This window comes from Sardina pilchardus, chromosome 17 (assembly GCF_963854185.1).
Source record: "Sardina pilchardus chromosome 17, fSarPil1.1, whole genome shotgun sequence".
Classification (NCBI taxonomy): domain Eukaryota; kingdom Metazoa; phylum Chordata; class Actinopteri; order Clupeiformes; family Clupeidae; genus Sardina; species Sardina pilchardus.
Genome location: NC_085010.1, coordinates 5,717,922 through 5,731,191, shown reverse-complemented (window position 1 = coordinate 5,731,191; position 13,270 = coordinate 5,717,922). Strand labels below are relative to the sequence as shown.

Here is a 13,270-nt window from a genome sequence, read left to right as displayed (position 1 = left end):
TTCATTCCCCGTGATAAGAAATGTCCTATGTTTAGGGGCGGGGCGGGTATTAGCATTGATGAATGGGAGGAAGAGGTGCGGGCTTGCATGAGGGCTCGTCACCTCTCCATAGTTGACTAAGCTTTCTTTATTTTTGATCACTTAGAGGGGGATGCGAAGGAGGAGATTAAATTTCGCCCCACCATTGAACGGGAAGACCCTGAGAAGGTACTGTCTATATTGCATGACCTGTATGGCTGTTCCCAATCTCATGTATCCCTACAGGAAGCATTTTTTTCGAGAAAGCAGCAGGATGGAGAGGGTCTGCTGGAGTTTTCCCTGGCGCTGATGAACCTCATGCGGAAGATTAGACACGCTGCACCACATGCTGTACCTAACGCCGAGGTAATGTTGCGTGATCAATTTATTGAGCATGTTAATGATGGTTCTCTCAGCAGAGAGCTTAAACAATTGGTGCGGCGTCAGCCCACATCTACACTGTTAGAGGTGCGTAGTGAGGCTATACGATGGGAACGGGAGGGTACGCCTGGGGGTGCACGAGGCCGTAGCCATTCGATGCCATCGGCCTACGGTCTCCAGTACAAGGTTCAGGGGGAATCTCAAGCAGTGACTAACACACCTCAGGGTTCTGAGCTAGCAGAGCTTAAAGACATCCTTAAGAACCAACAGAAACAGCTTACTCAGTTAGCTCAAAGCATTGCTCTCCTACAGGAAGGTCAGAGGCGCCCTAGACCCTTTCGTGAACATAACCTAATATGTAGGAGGTGCCAGCGCCCTGGTCATTTTGCTAGAGAGTGTAATGAGGAGCAAGTTCCTTTTCGTCCCCGGTCAGCTTCTTTAGCATCTGCTATGGATGGTGCTGCTAGGCCTGCCAGCTCCGATCGGAGGTCGGAAAACTAATGCCCACTGAGTTGCGGAGTCACAGTTCAGATGGGGCATTTTTTTGACTCTGGGGTTAGATCGATGGGGGCGGGCACTGTACCTAACTTGATGTCGTCATGTCCTCACCTTGATGTTGTCTTGGGGGGGATTACTGTACCTTGTTTGTTGGATACAGGGTCTATGGTGTCCACTGTTATTGAAAGTTTTTTTCTGCAACATTTTAAACCATGGGGTGGTGATCGCTTACAGTCCTGTCATTGGCTACAGCTCAGAGCAGCCAATGGTCTAGCGATTCCTTATGTTGGGTACCTGGAGCTTGATGTCACACTTTGTGGAAAGCTTATAACAAGATGTGGGGTCCTAGTAGTAAAAGATCCTCCGGGGGGCTCCAAAGTGCCAGGGGTGTTGGGAATGAACATCATTAGCAAAAGCTATGAGGTTTTGTTTGGCCAACATGGCTCTGCTTTGTTTGACTTACCTACAGTTGTTCAGGCCCCAAGCCCCATTCTCCAAGCATTGCAGCAGTGTCACCAATCATCTGTCTCTTCTTCTAGTTCTATGTCTTTTATGTCTGGGGCTAAAGTAAAGCTACGTGGGGGTCAGGCTGCTCGCATCCCAGGGGGTGTGACTAAGTTTGTAGCTTCAACTTGTTCAGACCAGTACTCTGACCTCCCTGTTCTGTTTGAGCCCTCTGATTCCTACTTGCCCGAGGGACTGCTGACCTCCCCTGCTTTAGTGCGAGTCTCCAGGGGAACTGTGTACATCCCGGTGGTCAACGTAGGGAATACTGATGTCCTGCTATACCCTCACACCGTTTTAGGCACCCTGAGTTGTGTGGATGTTGTTAGTCTCCCTAAGGGGGTAGCTGAAGTACGCGCCTCAGAAGCCACCACTCAGCTAGGAAGCAATTCAGTACGGAGTCAGATTGAGTCCCTTGATTGGTCTGCGCTTACAGCGGCGGATGGGGAACAGGTTAGGTCCCTGCTCTTAAAGTATGAGGACATTTTCTCTGCTCATGATGGGGACCTAGGTTGTACCAATCTTCTCTCTCATGAGATTCCTGTGATAGACGAGATCCCAGTTAGACAGCGTTACCGGCGGTTGCCTCCTTCAGAGTATGATGTTGTAAAATCTCACATTAATCAGTTACTGGAGGCACAGGTCATTAGGGAGAGCTGCAGCCCCTATGCCTCACCCATCGTTCTGGTCCGGAAGAAGGATGGCAGCCCACGCTTATGTGTTGATTACCGGCAGTTGAATGCCAAAACCCGCAAGGACGCCTTCCCTCTTCCCAGGATTGAGGAATCGTTGGATGCATTGTCAGGTGCGTGTTTGTTTTCAACAATGGACCTAGCAAGTGGGTACAATCAGGTCCCAGTATTAGAGAGGGATAAGCCAAAGACAGCTTTTTGCACGCCCTTTGGGCTTTTTGAGTACAATCGCATGCCTTTTGGGCTTTGCAACGCTCCGAGCACATTCCAACGGCTCATGCAAAGGATTTTTGGAGACCAGCACTGTCAGTCCCTACTACTGTATCTTGATGATGTTGTGGTTTTCTCATCTAACACCACCCAGCACCTTGACCGCTTGGAAGTAGTGTTGCAGCGGCTGCAGAGGGAGGGGTTGAAGGCAAAGCTGGAAAAGTGCGCCTTCTGTCGACCAGAAGTGTCCTACCTGGGCCACGTCATCTCTGGGGCTGGCGTCTCTACTGACCCAAAGAAGATCGAGGCTGTGGCAAATTGGCGCCGCCCCAGCCAGGTGTCCGAGGTTCGGTCTTTCCTTGGCTTTTCAAGCTATTACCGTCGCTTTGTAGAAGGTTTTGCGAAGTTGGCAGCACCCCTTCATAAGCTGGTTGCGGAGCTGGCTGGAACTAAGTCGAGGAGAGCATTGAAGCAGGATTTTACTGTAGCTTGGACTGAGGAGTGCGAAAGAAGTTTTGAGAGCCTAAAGACCAGACTCACTTCTGCCCCTGTGTTGGCTTATGCTAACTTTTCCCTGCCCTTCATCCTGGAGGTGGATGCCAGCTATGGTGGGCTGGGGGCAGTCCTCTCCCAGGAGCAGGAGGGCAAGGTTAGACCTATAGCATTCGCCAGCCGAGGCCTGCGACCTCCGGAGAGAAACATGTTGAACTACAGTTCCATGAAACTGGAGTTCCTGGCCCTTAAATGGGCCGTTACAGAAAAGTTCCGGGAATATCTGTTGGGGCACAAGTGCATCATTTACACAGACAATAACCCGCTCAGCCATCTCGCCACTGCAAAGCTGGGGGCTACAGAGCAGCGCTGGGCAGCTCAGCTCGCTGTGTTTAATTATGAGCTCCGATACCGTTCAGGCAAGAGCAACGCAAATGCGGATGCCCTCTCCAGGCAACACTTGGACGCAGGCCCAAGTGGGCAAGACGTGGTGGTTCCTTGGACTCCCATACCTACTCACCTGCAGCAGGTAGTATCTTTACCACAGCCCACTCAGTTCAGTCACACTGCTATGTCTGTTTTTCCCTCTCACTCCACCTCGGAGCTTTGTGCCTTGCAGATGGCGGATCCGGATATTCACCCGGTACTCAGACTCTGGAAGCAGAAGAGACGGCCCAATCACACAGAGCGTCGGCAACTACCAACCCCTGCCCTAGCCCTCCTGCGCCAATGGGACCGGCTGGTTGAGGAGCGCGGGTTGCTGCATCGCAAGATCTTCCGTCCAGATGGTGGGGAGGAAATCCTCCAAGTGATCTTGCCTGCCGCCCTGAGACCAGAAGTAATGACCCAGCTCCATCAAGACCACGGCCATCAAGGGGTGGAGCGAACGTTGGAGCTGGTTCGTCGGCGGTGCTTCTGGCCTGGCATGTCTGCGGAGGTAAAGCGATGGTGCCAAGAGTGCAGTCGCTGTCAAGTGGCCAAGGACTCCAGTCGTGGGACTCCAACTTATATGGGTCATCTGTTGGCATCACGCCCGAACGAGATCTTGGCTGTAGACTTTACCGTCCTAGAACCCTCCCGCAATGGGGTGGAGAACGTCTTAGTGCTTACCGATGTCTTCACCAAATACACTTTAGCAGTACCAACACGAGACCAGCGTGCTCCCACGGTGGCTCAGGTGTTGGTGAATGAGTGGTTCTTCAAGTTTGGGGTGCCAAGCCGCCTTCATTCAGACCAGGGGCGCAGTTTTGAGGGTGTTCTTATCCAGCAGCTTTGCAACATGTATGGAATTACCAAGTCCCGTACCACTCCCTATCACCCAGCTGGCAACGGGCAATGTGAGCGGTTCAATCGAACCATGCATAACTTGCTGCGCACATTGCCAGACTCCAGGAAGAGGGACTGGGCCTCCTGTCTTCCTCAACTGGTCTTTTGTTATAACACCACACCACACCAGTCGACAGGGGAGTCACCCTTCTTTCTTATGTTTGGCCAGGACCCGCAGTTGCCAGTTGATTTCTTGCTGGGCAGAGTACGGGAGCCAGAGGTTGGCACGGTACATGACTGGGTCCGGGAACACCAAACCAGGCTCCAGGTTGCATTTGATGGAGCCCAGGAGCGCCTTGCCACCGCTGCCGCTAGACGGAAAGAGCGCCACGACCGGCATGCGAAGGAAGACCCCATACCGGAGGGCCAGCTGGTGTACCTTCGAGACCACGGGACGAGGGGACGCCACAAGATTCAGGACCTCTGGTGTTCAACTGTGTACCAGGTGTTAAAGGCACCTAATGTTGGAGGGGCTGTATACACAATCGCACCTGTCAACGACCTAAGCAAGGTCCGGCATGTCCACCGCATCATGCTGAAGCCTCAACTTGGGATGGAGCCCAGCAGTGTCCCCCAAGAAGAGCAACCCCTTCAGCCAAGGTCACATCCAGAAGAAGTTTCTGAAGAAGGTCTGTGGGTTCAAGTCACTGAAACCCCCCCTCCACCTACAGGAGAGGGCCCAACTGCCCCCTCTTTAGAACACCCCTCCACTGCTGAAGTTGTAACTGCCCCACCTCAGGTTGACCCAGAGTCATGCTCTTTGACAACTGATCCAATGGATGGTGGACTTTCGGTCCCGCTTGAACAAATTCTTGAGGGTCTGCCCCCTAAAGTCCTGACCCCTCACCCAGTGGCGTCTACATCACAAGGTGAGAACAACTCCACCAGCAATGAGGCTACCCTTAGGAGGACTGCTCGACGCATCGCAGGGCATCATTCTAACATCCATCACCTCCCCCGTTGAGTATAGAGGCCAAAGGGTGTGGTTGCAAGCTCTCTTTGACCTGTGTCTGAAGCAGTTAGAGCTCCTTTTTGATCTCGAGCGTTTGCCCCTCTGCCCGGTTTTGTTGCTTATCGTCGGGGCGACGATAAAGAACAAGGGGGTAGATTGTAGCCAGGGGATACTGTTTTCATGTGTCTCCCTGTTTTCACCCACACTGGTCTGCTCCCACTAACTAGGGGGGCGGGGTAATTAGTCACACACCGGAGTTCGTTCTCATTGATTACTGTTTGCACAGTATAAAAACACCCAGGTATGAGGAAGCATTGTAAGCTCTGCCGTAACCCTTTAGCGTGCCAGTTCCGGCCATCAGGTATGTTGCAGTACACTCGTGTGTTTTATTCACAATATGGTTTTAACCAATGTGTCTTTACCTGTAGCTTGCCGTCACCTGCTAGCCCACTCCTGCGGCCCGTACGTGTTAGCCACCATTCCTCACTCACTCTACAGGTATGCACTTATGCTTTCCTTAAATCTCCCGTAGTGTGTTTTTCTGTTTTGGAGTCGTAACATTTTCTCTTGTGTGCCTGTAGCTGAACATGGGCGCGTGCGGTCCATCTGTTGACGTGTGAGTTACTTAGCTACGAACATGGGTATGTACTGTAGAGGCTTGCTTTAAGGGGTAGCTTGCTAGGCTATCATAGCCTGTTTTACGTTCAATGTCTTTCTTGTTTTGTCCAGGTAGCGCGGCCCGCTTCCTCTAAGCTGGGTGCCTGTGGGTCGTGCTGCTGTCTTGTCTTTAGTTAGTTAGTCTACTCGGGTGTAATTGTGTGACGTCTTTAAGTACGGTCTGCGTCTTTTTGGTTTCTTTCTGTGGGCATTAAGTTAGTGTCTACGTCTGCTCGTTTGTAAACCTTTTTGTTTCTTTTCTGCTTGTGTTATGAGTTTGCTGTCGTGGCTTTTGTTTGTCCGCCTGCATGTTGCTAGCTGCATTAATAATGTGAACAGGGCATAAGTGGCATATGCTTCATTATCTAATTGCATCTAGTGCCTGCCTGTTGCTGGGGATTGTTGTGTGTTTTCTTTATTTTTGTCCTGGTGTGTCCTGTAACATTTATCTGTTTTGCTCCCTCGTGGTGCTGTTATTTTGTTTGTTTATTTGGCAGATGAGGGCCCCTTTGAGGGAGGCTAGTCACCTGGTGGTGGGATCCTGTAAGTACACATTTGGGGTGTCAGAGTGTTGCTTGTGGTGGGCTGCTGTGCTGTCACTGGTAAGTCACTTTCTTGCAGTGTGTGTACACGTGTGATGATTAGCCTAGAACTTAGAGCACACCTCCAGTTAGCCTGTCTCCCTCAGGTAAGCCCCTTGTCTTGCATAGTGTCTTTTTTTAGCTCTAGTGGAGCCTTAGCCCCACTTTAGTATATCCACACGGTAGCCTACTGTTACGAAAAGAAATACAATAATAAATACTTTTGTACTTTCATAACCTCTGCCTCGTTTCAGGTCTTATTGCAGGACTCCCCTCCCCCTTTCCCTTTGGTTATTCAATAAACTTTGTTTGATTGGAATTCACGTTGTCTGCTTGGTGCTTTCGAACCTGTGCAACCTTGATTTACATTTAAGTCCCCGGGTATTAGCCTGGGGTGGCGTAGTCTGGCTACTGTGTTTGGCTTACAGCCTCTCTCTATATACCCCCTTACTGCTCTGGTTACACTTACATTTTCTTACCAGACAAGTTATACCTCTTAACAAAATGATGGATCATTTTTCTATTATTTACGAATGTTAACACACAACATCCCACAATAGCAAACACAATATTCCAAACCTTAGATACAGTATAAAAACCTCTGCTTCTGCAATGATATCAGTTCAAAAGCAATATACAGTATCTCAGCTGATAATACTGTAAACAAACAATTGAATAAATGATGTTGGGTAAATTGGGCCAACCACAGCCATTTCCAGTTTGGCTTAGACTCAGTGGCAGGGGTTATTTTTTTCATATGACATTGACACAGTAAAAGGAGGACTTTGAGGAGTGATGTTTATGGAAACAAAAACAGAAAAAGACAAACATTGTGATGTCTGTACGAGGAAGAGTACGAGCAAGGGGCCCAGGAAGAAGGGCATGCCAGTGAAAGGAGCAGTGAGAGGTGCAGGAGCAGAGAGAGGAGCAGGGCCAGGGAGAAGAGTAGGCCCAAGGAGAGGGCAAGGTAGAGGTGTAAGAATGTGTGGTGGTGGCATTCCAAGGGCTGCAAGAACAGTAGTCAGTGTTGAAATTTGTGCCACTATCATTGCCCATGTAATCAACCTAGGCCTTTCACTAAGAAAGGCTGGTGAGAATACATGTACAGTAAATATCAGATGCAATGTTGATGACAAAGTCATTTTGTGTTTTGTTTCTTTTATCCCCTTTTTACCTGGGCTTTTTGCTGTTGTTTTTTGTTCAGAATGCTCTTGTGTTTCATGGATATTTTGTTCACTGCAATGCTGTAAAACTTTTTCTGTTCTATCATAGTCTACTGTAATCAGTATTTACAGTATACTGCACCTCCTGTAGGCCTAGTGAACAGTAAAAAAAAAAAAAAAGATTTGCTTTTTACTGGAATGCATTTGAATGTGAACATTACATCTGGACATACAGTTCCCAACCAAGACATTTTGTGTAAAAATGCTGGATTGCATGCTTTGCATGCAAATACCTGTAAAACTGAAACATATAAGTCTATGCAGTTTTTGTAATGTCAACAGTAGCCAGTATTTTGAAACCTAGTGTACTCTGATTGACTGCATGTATCTTGTGAAGTGAAAACAAGCTTCATTCTCTGACAAAATAACTTCATTTTGAGTCAGGTTTCCAGTGTTTTGGTAAAGTTAGTGTGCGCAGAGAAATGACGAGTTAGTGTATATGTAACAAAATGTGGTGTAACAACATGGAATGTGCTTTTGAGAAGAAAATGATCCATTTGGCCAATTGTGTTTTGTAGGTGAGAGTCTGTGTTTAGAGTTTTGAAAATGTGTCAAATGAATGGACAAACGCTTGTTAGCGATTGAAAAAAACTGTAAAAGGTGTAGCCTAAATCCGAATCGTGGTTAAATCCATGAAATTAGACAACAGAATCAGTAGGGTACCAATCTTGCTTCATAGCCTGACAGGCCTATATCAAAAGCAGGCTCATGACGCTGGACGCAATTTAACACACGGTTTCCAGACCGTGGTTATCAACCGCGATAATAATTATAGGGTTTGAAATGAACACGGTAATTGTTAGCGTCAACATTTTTATCATGGTTTACCTTTACACTGTAATCGTTACAACCCTAAAAGGTATACAACAAATTATTATAATGGTATTTCATATCAATTCATACAATAATAGAAATATTTTATGATTTTTTTTTTTTTTTTTTTGCTTGTACAATATATTTTCACCCAACTTGCTGCGGCCCCCCTAGCGGCCCCCACTTTGAAAACCACTGATCTAGGCAACTCTAACATATTGGCTTGGTCTACATAACTTGCATACAGTGTTTGAAGTGGGAAAAAATAAGCGCAGGAACTCTAATTTTCCGACATTTGTGCGGTGAAAAAAAATCAAGTCTTTAGGATGTGTTGGTTCAAAAACGATTTTAATTTAATCATTCTTTAAAGCAATAACCTATAGGCCTAGACTAGGCTACTTTTTTTCTAATTCACAAATGGAATACTGAAAAACCATTAGGCCTACTGTAAAACAACATGAACCACACCAGTGTGATAGCGTAGCCTACTAATAGACTGGGCTAAAGGCCCTAGAACCTTAAAGAAACCTTTGGGCTAAAGTCCCAGCTGAAGAAAACTGTGAAATAAGCTGTAGCCTTGTTACATTGATTTAATTAACAATATTAACAACTACCAGAGATTCAAGGTCAAAAGTCAGAACAAAAGAGTAAGTGTGACTGTAAGTGTTCTTTCTATTACTATTTTGTGTGCTGACTGGGGAAATGGCATATCAAGCATCTGCCATCGCTATGACAAACAGGGGTTTGAATACAACTTCTGATTCGAAAAATAAATTCTTTTGAAGTGGGGGAAATGTAGCCTCGCGAGCCATCCACGTACTTCCGGCCAAGGATTGCCTCCACTACGAGTCTGGCCGTGCTCCTCTGTGGAGCATTCTGCTCGGTAGAATTGTAACAGAACGCCCCCCCTCCAGAAAGCAGCCAATAAATGAAGAGACGGGTTGGTGGGGGCGAAAGGGGGAGGGCGCTCGTGACGATGACGTTAAACGCCTGCGCTATGTTGTTATGAGTAACTATCGCCGATTGGGTGAGAGCTGTCCAATCAATTCAAACCAGAACTGGGCGTTACTTCCCGCTTCCTGCAAGCGCTTCAGAGCAAAGAAATGCCAGACCATAATACGAAATGAAATGGTAGTATTATGGGATGGTTAGGACCAGGCTAGGGGAAATGGGGAGTTATGAAAAAATGAAGAAATTTGATGTGATTTTAAAAAAAGGATAGGCCTACAGAGACATTTTATAGGCTACTCCATTGGAATCAGTAGGATCTCCTGTTTATTTTGACATGTAGTTTGCCATAGGGCAGTTACGAAATCATGAGCTATTTCACAGAGAAGAATGAGTATGACGCAAAACTGAATTTGACATTAATTTTTGTATGTAACTGTAATTTTCAACGCAAATTATCTTGCGAATCGTTCATCATAGAAACTAGTGGCTAGTGCCGTTGGAAAGGTCAGGTTCTGCAGTTTCATATGATATGCCTGTTAATTCTGTGCGACAATCTCGCGCAGCAATATGACCGAGAAGAATGGGTTCGGCTGTGGCCGCATGGTGCGTCTCTCGAAGAAGGCAGAGAGGTTCGGCCGGCGGCCCGATGGTAGGCTAATCTTCGCGCGGCCAGGTACCGGTCCATGACCCATAGATTGAGAAACACTGTGATAGGGCACTGTCGTGGCTCGTGGGTAGGCTATTGTAGTCTTTTATCGGTCTTGTGATATTGTCTATTCTTGGGCCACTGTCGCTGCGTCGGATCAGTTCAGTAAGTACCGGAACGCAGAAAAAAGTGGCGGAACCCAAAAGACGAAAATACAGAAGTTCCGGAACTGCGTTCCGCTGCGTCCCGGCCCACTTCAAGCACTGCTTGCATACACATCTTTACGTTCATGTCATGTGCATGTATAAGAATGAGATATGATGTAAAACTAGATGACCGGCCATTTGTATTTATAAATATCTAGCGATCTCACCCATGAGAACCTGTGTTAGCTACTTACTTGTTAGATAGCTGACCGTCAGGTCCCTCCGGAATCGGTCGCTTCTTCCAGTTTATTTTGGGGACGTAGAAAAAGGTGTCCACCACTGCGCGGTTTATCAAGGATGGAAAATCCTCCGAAGCAGTCTCCTTCGATTGGGTCCAGGCAACCACGAAACAGTTCACTCTCCCAGCAGCATACCCAGTCAGCACAAATAGAGACAAATACGTCTCCAAGACACCTGGAAAAGATGATCTGATCTGATCTGATCTTTTTCTTATTTTGTCTTGATCCTAGCTTTGATTTGATCAAAGTAACTATTTTGCGTTCAATGTTTCCTTTTTTTTTTGAGTGAACATGTGTAATGTGGCATTAGGCGTGGAACTCTGTACAAGCCTTCTAGGCTTCGTTCCCACCTTGCACAGATACTTCAATTTGTGCTTAACAAATAAACTAAAAAAATAAACTAAATGAACAGCTTAATTACATCGCGTTCCATTTAGAACGTCTTATTCTATATCTTACAACCTACGTGTCTGTTCCTGTAGCTCTTCTTCCGTATATTCGGGCTCGAACAGGTACGGGTGCCCATCAAAATCTGAAAAGCCCTTGTTATGAAACTCTGCCATTTCAGATAATATTCTGTTGAATCTCGCAGTCTGCTCTGAGCCAACACCGACCGGACTAGACCATAGGACTAGACAGCGCATCACTGCCCCTTCCTGCAATTAGCTCTCGTGTTCCCGTTTGAGACATTTATGTGCTTCAGATAGGGCTGCTGTCTTGAACTGATTGGAAGTGTATACAAACCATCCAGACGTTTTTACCCACTGTTAATAACTTATATTTGACCAGACTGCCACTAATTTAAAAGTATACTCGTTTTATTCTAGGCGAAATCTTCAGTGGTCTCCCTCGTTTTGCATTGCGTTCGGTAATCGACACCTACGGACTATCCTTCGCGAGGACCTGGCAGGGGTAGAATTGGTGAGTGTTCTTAACTGTCTTCTGTTATAAACTTCGGGTTCATGAACTGAGTTGTTGGTGCTTCGTTTTATGTGTAGACACCCAGAGCAAGCTGCTGACGAGGTTTGGCACTGTTTTGAGCAATGTTAGTGGTTTAAAAATGCGATTTTGAAAGTGTGTGGCTGTAGGCCCCATGCTAACCCACTGTTTGCGATTTTGGACTGTAGCTCCTGCCCGTGCTAGCTCTGTACTGCGTGTAGGGTGACCACCTGTCCCGCTTTACGTTGTACTGTACAGCAATTTTACCCTTTGTCCCGCCTCACGCAAATTGAGCATCTGTCCCGCTTTTTCGTTCGACCCTGGCCAATTGAAAATAAATACACAGATACGCCCATAGGCGCAGTGTTAACTTATGTCCAATAGTTCAAAGGAGAGCAATTAAATCGGTAGTCGATATGCTGAGTCGTACTTCAATCAAACTGTTGCTTGGTGCACGAACGCCTCCGCAACGTTGTCAAAGATCTCAAATTGGAGAGCGCGCTCTTCGGTCTGGTTAAGCAGCCATGGCCAGTGTGGCCACGAGAAAGAGAAGATGCACTTTTAGCGAATGGACCGCAACATAGGCTACTCTTGGCAAAGACCTGTAGCCTAGACGGCGAAGCAGAGAGGGCATTTTGCATTTGCGTTTTTCTCCGAGGCATGGTGGAGAATACGATGTGAAGCGACATGGTGCAAGTGAGTCCTACAAAACTAGAAAAACACTCCGAGAGCGCAGACCTAGGCCAAGCGAAAACACAACCGCCTCCTGGATAACTCCCATTTAATCGTTTGTTCCGTGGGTCATTTCAGACCTTTCCTGAAAATTCCATCCATAACTTTTTGAGTTATCTTGCGAACCAACAGACAGACAAACAAGCCCCGATGAAAATAACCTCCTTAAAAGCACATCAAAGAAACATGCAAATCAGAAAAGATTCTGGTTTACCTATTTGCACTGAAATAGTTCAACTTTCTATGCAAGCCTTAACATTTTGCACTGTATAGACTAGACTAGGCCTTATATTTTGTTGAACTTAGGCTAGGTGGGTGTTTTGTGTGTTGTATTTTAAGGTGAATTTGATTCACTGAGTGCATTCTTTCAGCTGCATAATGCCTGGTCCCTTGGACAGCTGACCATTTTGATAGTCCCAATAAAGATGAGATGTTGCGAAATTAATGTTTTGTCTTTTAGCCTAGGTAGTGTCTTAATCTTATGTCGGTAGGCCTAGATTAAAAAAAAAAAGTTATTACGTCTGTCCCACATTGTCCCTCTTTACCATGCTACTTGTCCCACATTTTGTCAGACTGGAGGTGGTCACCCTAACTGCGTGAAAACTACTTCCGCCACGGCTTAGTTGATGTATTTTCATCAATTTCCGCCAAACTTACACTTTAAAAGCTGAACTGATTGTTCTCGAAAATGCAACGGTATCCTCAGAATCATTAAACTGAGGCAGGTGGAGCTCTTTGTTGCAAAGTTCAATGGCATCTACAACACTGCTGCAAAGGCAAAAAGCAATCTTGCCGCAAAACTTGAGCCTTAAAATTTACCTCCTCCTTCCTCCACATGGGATTGTAAGGCAGTGAGTGATGCCTCTGTGAAGCCTGGGCCTTCTGGAATGTGGCTGTGGTTGGATATGGGTGTCCTTACTGTAGTACACCTACAGTACTAGACTTGTATGCTTAATCCATTATACTGTTTACAATACCTTACAACTTGCTAAGGGGTATTAAACATTACCTTTACTGTCAAAAACAAGGTATTTCCACTTTTCTATACCACAGAATACCCTGCGTGTTTTGATCAAATCCATCAGAAGTGTAAGGAACTCCCTAGTTGGGCCTCCTGTGTCTACCACACCTTTCTTTTGTCCCATATCATCCTGTAGAACAAACAGCTTATACCCCCACTTAGTCGGTTTGTCCTTCATGTATTGTCTGA

The 13,270-nt window shown here is 46.5% G+C and overlaps 1 long non-coding RNA gene across 1 annotated transcript; it reads left to right on the top strand.

Annotated features, from left to right (window-relative positions):
* Positions 1-258: 258 nt before the first annotated feature.
* LOC134062652 (uncharacterized) lies at positions 259-6,436 on the top strand. The gene is made up of 4 exons (XR_009935481.1): positions 259-384; positions 5,502-5,571; positions 5,655-5,714; positions 6,228-6,436. It is a non-coding gene; the product is annotated as an uncharacterized LOC134062652 (long non-coding RNA).
* Positions 6,437-13,270: the final 6,834 nt, after the last annotated feature.